We start from the raw sequence: 6,886 nt of genomic DNA, 5'->3' as shown, positions 1-6,886 counted from the left end.
TTGCTCCTGCCCAGTGCACACTTGCATCCGCAAAGGGGATATAACTGCCTTGGGATTTGGCCCCCGTTTACATGTTGCTCCCTAGGGCCTGATTCAACTCCAATGGGAGCTCAGTGATGGACAGGTCTGCAATACAGGAAGTGGCCCACCCTTTAAGATAGATAGCATCTCCCACACTGCTGTCTAGCCCTGTATTCTTCACGTAGCTCCACCGATTGCAAAGGGTGACTGGAGAAGTGAAGGTGCTGCTCAAGGTGAATGAGAGGCGTGACCAGTGTCTTGGCTGCTGGGATGCCTTTGCAAAGTGATTCAGACAGGTACGTTGTGCAGGACGCTAGCTTGGAAAGCAAGAGATGTGGACTTGGTTCCTGGCTCTGCTGCTGACTTCCCTGTGCCTCTGTTGCCCACTCCTCCAAAACAAAAATAAGGACCATTGCCAACTCGGTCCACCGGTTCAAGATTCAAGTGGCACGAGCGGCACAAGCAAAGCTGAGATCCAAAGGCTGCTTTTCCAAGTTTGTCATAACCCCTAATCCAGCAGGATGGTGACGCATTCGCCAGGCCCATCTCACCTCTCCACCATCCCCACTCCTGTCACAGGCCATTTCCTCTCTTGCCCTGCAAAGGTCTCCAGCTCCTGGTGCACCTAATCCCTGCTGCAAACCAGCCTCCAACCTCACCCCATCGGTTGCACTTTATTTTTTTTAAGCATGTGCAGTAAAGAGAGGCTGCAAGGGAAGCAGAAATGAGCCCCTGAAAGAAGGTGCAGTATTATTGGGACACGGCTCTGGCGTCCGGGCGCCAGCTCAGCCGAATTAATAAGATCCTGCTACTTCCCCACGCAGCAACACATAAAGTTATACAGTGCATTTAAATCATGCCCTGGGTTTTGTGGAGCTGTAAAATTCTGCTTTTCCAAAGCATCAGGGTAGCTCAGCATGGATGCACCGCTCCCACCTGATTAAACAGCCTGTCATCCCAACATGAATCTCCTCGCCTCTCTTGTTGACCAAACCACTCTGCCAAGAGTGTTCACAGCAGGGCGCCCATGCCTCAGATGCCAAGGCCCAGAACATGTTTGGCAAAGAGCAGCGTTTGCCTGCTGGGCTGCTTTTATGGCATTAGCCCCAAAACGGTGGGGAGCGCGGTTGTTTTTTTCCTGACGTCACGGCTCCTACAGAGCCCACGAGAACAGTTCAACTGTGTCTGAAGAGGCTCCAGAGACTTTGCTTTCCCATTAATCTGGATTATTGTTATTGATGTAAATGACAGTAAGAACTAGAGATGCTAAATGAGACTAGAGCCCCGCAGCACTGGCGTGCAGCCAGGAAATCCCCTGCCCTGAAAACCTGACAATGTGAACAGCCTGAACTGCGACGGGGGGATCATTGTCTGCCTTCAACAGGTCATACAGGGAGGCAGCGGCAGAGAGGAGGAGACTTGCCCCTGGTCATACAGGGAGGCAGCGGCAGAGGTAGGAACTGAGCTCTGACCTGCAGTTTGACCTGGGCCCGGTGCTCAAACTGCAAACCGGAGGAGGGACTCCCGTTCCTTGGACCAAAATGGGGTTTTTTAGTATTGCACACAGCACTTTGCTGGGCTCCAGGGCCCAGACCTCTTTCACTCCCATTGCAACAGATGAGACTACTCAGAAGAGCACCTTGGGCCTGAGTGACCATGAAAGAACCACATGGCACCGAGCTAACGTTACTAAAGCGAGGCAGAGACCCCAAAGCCATTCTCTGTTAGCTGTTGCATGAGATAACATTTTAATGCCGAAATACCAAACATGCCCAGGACCCACAGCAGTGCTTGGGTGTTATCTCCTATTCCAGTGCCCCAAACTTGCACTAGCAGTAATGAGACTGTCCTATGCACATCCAGCAACAAAAGAGCCCCGGGAGGGGTTTGTTACCCAGCAGTGATTCCAAGTACAATTACTCAGTCGTCGTTGTTAGCGGCCATCAAGGAATTTTTACTGTTGTTACTCCGAAATCAATGCATAATCATTTTATATATACCCGGCAAGGCAAGCCGAACCAGCGCAGAAGTCCTGGGCCCATGTATGGACTATCTGGGGTTTTGAGGTGCTGTCCAGAGCAAAAACTACCCAAATGGAGAACAGTTGTGGGAAAGAGCACTGGGTCCCTTGATGAGACACACTTTCCCTTCAGCACAACAAAGGTTGGTAGCATAGAAAGAGCCCCAAGGAAGCTGGATTTGTGTCCTTTCATGGGAGGGACCCAGTGCAGTATTGTCAACATCAGACATGCCCCAATGCTGGAGAGCATCTCCCTGTTGGTGCCAGCACAGGACAAATCAGCCTTCCTCTGCTATCACGCTTCACAGAACCCCTCTGGGATGAAACGGTGGCGGCTGTGGGCTTGGGGAACGTAGGTTTGAGACCTGGCTCTTGGCAGTCACAGACCTGATGCAAGGCAGACTCCCCGACATGGGGGCAGCCTCTGCACCAGCCCTCTCCATCCCTGCTCACTTCATTTTCTGAAGCACCAAGGGGGTAGAAGCAGAAACAGCCCCTGGAGCTCCTCAAAGTCATGGTTCCTGGATGTAACCTCTAGTGCCAGGGTTTTTTTGGTCTCTCTCAAGCCTTGCCAGAGCACAAACAGGATGGCAGCTGGCATCCTTCTTGCCAGGCCCTTGCAGGACTCCAGAACACACGGCAAAGACTCCCCTGGGCTTTTCCTCCCAGAAAGATTATTCTTCTAATGAAGACAGATTGCATTTGCCTGGAGCAATGCAGGTGTCACGACAGCGGTCCCAGCTGAGAGGCACCCCGGGCTGAAGAGCAGCCCTGGGGCCAAGCATGTGTGTGGCATCTGTGCTCATGGGCATCCACGGCTGCAGCTGCTGTCGTCTGCAATTGCACCACTCTCCTTTTTGTTTTGGGGGTGGGGGGTGTTTTTTGCACGTGGAGATGTTCCAAATCTGTGCACGGAGCCTGTTTCCAAACTGCTGAGCTGGAGGAACAACAGAAGGAAGGAAGATAAGGCAGGAGTCAGACCGTCAACACTGTTCTGGTCCTGATAATGCCCTTCCCTTGATCTGCCTTTCCACGAGTTTCAAGTCTGCCCTCAAGATGGGGGGGGATTAATTGGTGGTGCCAAAGCGTAACGCATTCTCCCTTGGAGCCTGTAAACAGCTTAGGTCTTCTGCCAGAGCCAGCAAAGCCTTGTCTCCTTTGCTTTCAAATGCCATTTGTCTTCGTTCCAGAGCAAAGCGTGTGGGGCCCCGATAAGTAGGACCCAGCCCCCATCTAACTTAAGCTTGCATCCTCAGTAATAGGTTGGCATGGGCAGAGGACAGCTGCCAAATTGCTAGAGCATAATTCCAGTGGGTACCAGCAAGGCTAACATCTGCCTTGCTTATTGCTGCTCTCAGAGATGTTGGTGTGAAGCTATTTTTTCCCCCTGTCTCCTAAATCTGTGATCCATACAGCATGTAGAACTCCAACAAGTTGGAGACAGCTGTTGTTGTCTGGGCAATCTGCTTCCTTCCTGCGCTTAGGGCTGTCTTTTCACTGGCTGCTAGGCATGGGCCCATCGCCTGGGACTTCCAGAAATGCTGGGTATTCTGCAATGCCCACTTTTAGCCAGGGTGCCAAGCTGTAAAGTCACCAACGTTTAATTTGCATCTGGCAGCTTTAGCCCATGCAACAAAGCCAGGGCAGGGGGAAAAATTGTCACCCTTCCCCATCAAAGTCCAGTGACAGCATTTGCAGGAATTTTTTGAGCAAGTCTTCTCTCAAGACCATTTCAAGGATTTCTGGTTTGCACCAGCTTCGGAGCCAGGCAAAACGAGAGAGAGAGGGGTCAGCTCTGGAGACCGCCCAGACCGCTCCTCCTTTCACACAAAGCTAACCTTCCTCCCTGATGTAGTCAACCACCTGAGTGCCTCTGCAGGGAGAAGCAGCATAGGTTGCCCCCTTTTCACAGAGTCCCATGTCTCACCCACCCTGTCATGGTTTTTTTCCCCCAACCTGAACAGTTGTTGGCTGTTCTATGTGGATGGTTAGCATGCATGCCCCTGATTGTAAAGCCGGGTCTGATGGCTGTCAAAACCATGCAGCTCTCTCTGCAAAGTCTTTCTGGATGACTGTAACAAACCTCCAGGTCAATTATGTTCAGCCTTTATGCTACAAAGCACTCTTGGCTCTCTGAGAGACTAACATTGCTCAAAGCTAGTGGTTGCAATGCCCTGTTCCCTTCTTGTGTTAAGCGAGCTTTGGCTTGATGCCTCTGTAGTTGCTCTAGCACATAAGGTGTCCTCCACAGGAGATGTTCAGATGCAGACCTCATCTCAGTGTCTGCTCTTCCTCTCTCCATCAGTGAGGAGAAAGTCAGCCAGAAAACTCTTCAGGACTCATGTGGTAGCTCACTTGTGCCATCAGTAATAAGGGAAGCCAGCGCTGAATTTTGGACCAGTTTTGAGAATACCTTCTGGAAACCTCCTAATACAAACAGCTCTCAAGGCAACAAAGAGGAGCTCCCCTTGCCTAGGAATTGTTTCAGCATATCCATTTATTAACCCTGTAGAGCCAAGCCAACCCTAAGGATGCTACAATATACCTTTGCTTTAATATCAGGAGCATCCATTTTAGAGAGAAACACTGAGACACCCCAGAACAATTCTTGCTATGACAAATCTCCATTGTTCGGGTATTAAAGAAGCCAGTCTGGGCCTGTTGGTAACAAGCTGAAGGCAGCACAGCTAGACTTGAGCCCTCTAGCAGGCAGAAGGAAATCACCTGGGAAATGCCTGCATTAAGGTGCCCTTTTTTCCCACCTCACTCCCTCCCTGTTTTCTTCCTTGTTGCTACATGCCTTGCAAGGGTGCATGCTACATGTGCCAATTTTTGTCTTTCAGAGTCAGGCATCCCGAGCTGTAACCTCTGCCAGACATCTCCTGCTGAGAGAGCACTTGTGGGGCCACGTTCAAACACCTAATTGCCATTTTAATGTGTCTAATTGTCTTAGAAAAGTCTAAACAGTGAATGCACATGAAGATTAATGAGTGTGATCATAGAAAGTGTGCTGCGAAATTGGGGTGAATTCCACGGTCAGGGAGCATGAATAAAAAATCCTTAGCAATGTCATTTGGAAAAGCGCAACCTGGAACAGAGAAAGTGGGGAAAAAAAAAAAAAAAAATCACCTTGGCTTTGCAGCATCAGAGAGATTGGTCCTAACTAGCTCCCTTTCCTCCCATTCTTGAGGTGCGACTTCAAAACTAAGGCTGCAGGATAAACTCTGCAATTTGAGGTATGAGGAGGCAGACCAGGGGAAGAGAGAGTAGTCAAAACTTATGCATCCAGTGAATCTACAGAGCTCAACAATAGAGTATGCCCATTGTAACCCTTCTCTTGTCTACCCCCATGTTTAATCTTTGCCATTTTTCATGGGATTCAGTCCATGTCAAGCAGGCAGCTAGAAGAACCTAGTAACTGGCAAGGCCTTCCTTCCTTCCCTAACCGTCAGAGGTATAAGTATCTCCTGCATGGTTGTCTAATGAGGAGCTTGCCCTGATGCTATGCTACTGATTGCTTGAATTGGGTGGAAGGGCAGCAAAAGGGGAGAATGGCAGTTCTCAGGATGGGTTGTCTGCCCAGTGCCCAGCACAAGGTGGTCTGATCTTACAGATGCTTGAAGAACTAGGCAAGAGAAGCAAAGACAGCAAAGTGAAGGTAGCATGGTCCAGCAAGATGAGCAGAAAACAAGGAGGGAAGAGCTTCAGAGTCCTGCTCTGGCTTCCCTCATCTTCTGGGCACACTTGCCACAGCCCTTTTAAGATGCCGAGCTCCCTGCAAGGGCTGGGTGGTATGCACGTGCTGTGCTGCAGCTTTCCCCCTCATCTGCACTGAACTTCAGCTATTTCCAGAGGCTTGAAGCCCTCATTTTCACAAAGCCATGATCTGAAAGGGTCCTGCACCTGCTTTTTACACCGCACTCTAGCAACAGCTCCCTTCAGCAGCAGCCTCACACCTTCCACCCATAGAGGAGCTGGGAGAAAACTGGCAATGGAGAGCTTTGCAGACGCCATGCCTACTGCCAAGAAATTGCTGCTTTGAGAAGCCCGCAGGCTGAGCAGTTAGAGAAAAACTTAGCAAAGTACCCTTCTCATCCTGCCTGCTGGTTTCTTTAAAAGCTTCCCCATGAAGACAGAGAGCTCATCCACACCTCTAAGGCTTACTCAATCTATTTTCCCTTCACTACAATTCCTCTTTAAGTGTATGTGAGCATACACAAAAACCCCTAGCTGTAGCTTGAGCCCTTGGGGGTTGCTACCCTGTTGGAAGCAGGTCATCCCACCTCCACTGCACTAGCCCTTTTCTTCCTCTGAATGCAGCCAACCCCTTTTAAAGGGTTTGAGTCTAAGTGCTTTCAGCTGTGCCTAATTTCTCCCCGGTTGAGAGAGTCTCCAGTCCCCTTGGTTGAGATTTTAAACCCCTCAGTTCTTCCCTTGCTGCAAGCTTTTTGGGCCAGGGATCCTACTGGCACTCTTTGTGCAGTACCTAGCACTTGTACTTGGGCTCCTACACACTATGGCAGTGCAATTTATTGTTGTTATAGCTACAAGCATAGGGCAAATGTTGGGTCCCACTCATGTCGTGTTGCCAGGCATCTCTCTACAGCCCCCAAAGCCAAGAAGGTTACTTGTTTTTTTCCCCCCATGAAAGCTGGGATCCTCCCCTGACTCCAGGAATTGGGCCTTTACGAAAAGCATCAAGAATCATAATAAACTTGTGTGAACTGGCAACAGTGACATTGCTGCCTTTCCTTGGCTTCCAGCACTGGAAAAGCTGGGACTTGTCCACACAATATGCTCCTGGTTTAATGCCTACTTTTTTTTTTTTTTTTTTTTTTTTTTTTT

At 49.8% G+C, this 6,886-nt stretch overlaps 1 protein-coding gene across 3 annotated transcripts in view; it reads left to right on the top strand.

The window, feature by feature from the left end:
• The window catches only part of KCND3 (potassium voltage-gated channel subfamily D member 3), a 239,842-nt gene that overhangs the window by 218,911 nt on the left and 14,045 nt on the right, over nt 1-6,886 (top strand). The window lies entirely within an intron of this gene.

This window comes from Gavialis gangeticus, unplaced genomic scaffold, assembly GCF_001723915.1.
Source record: "Gavialis gangeticus isolate Ggan-Ray unplaced genomic scaffold, GavGan_comp1, whole genome shotgun sequence".
NCBI classification, from domain to species: domain Eukaryota; kingdom Metazoa; phylum Chordata; order Crocodylia; family Gavialidae; genus Gavialis; species Gavialis gangeticus.
Note: the sequence above shows the minus strand (reverse complement) of the source record. Positions and strands in the feature narration are given on the sequence as shown.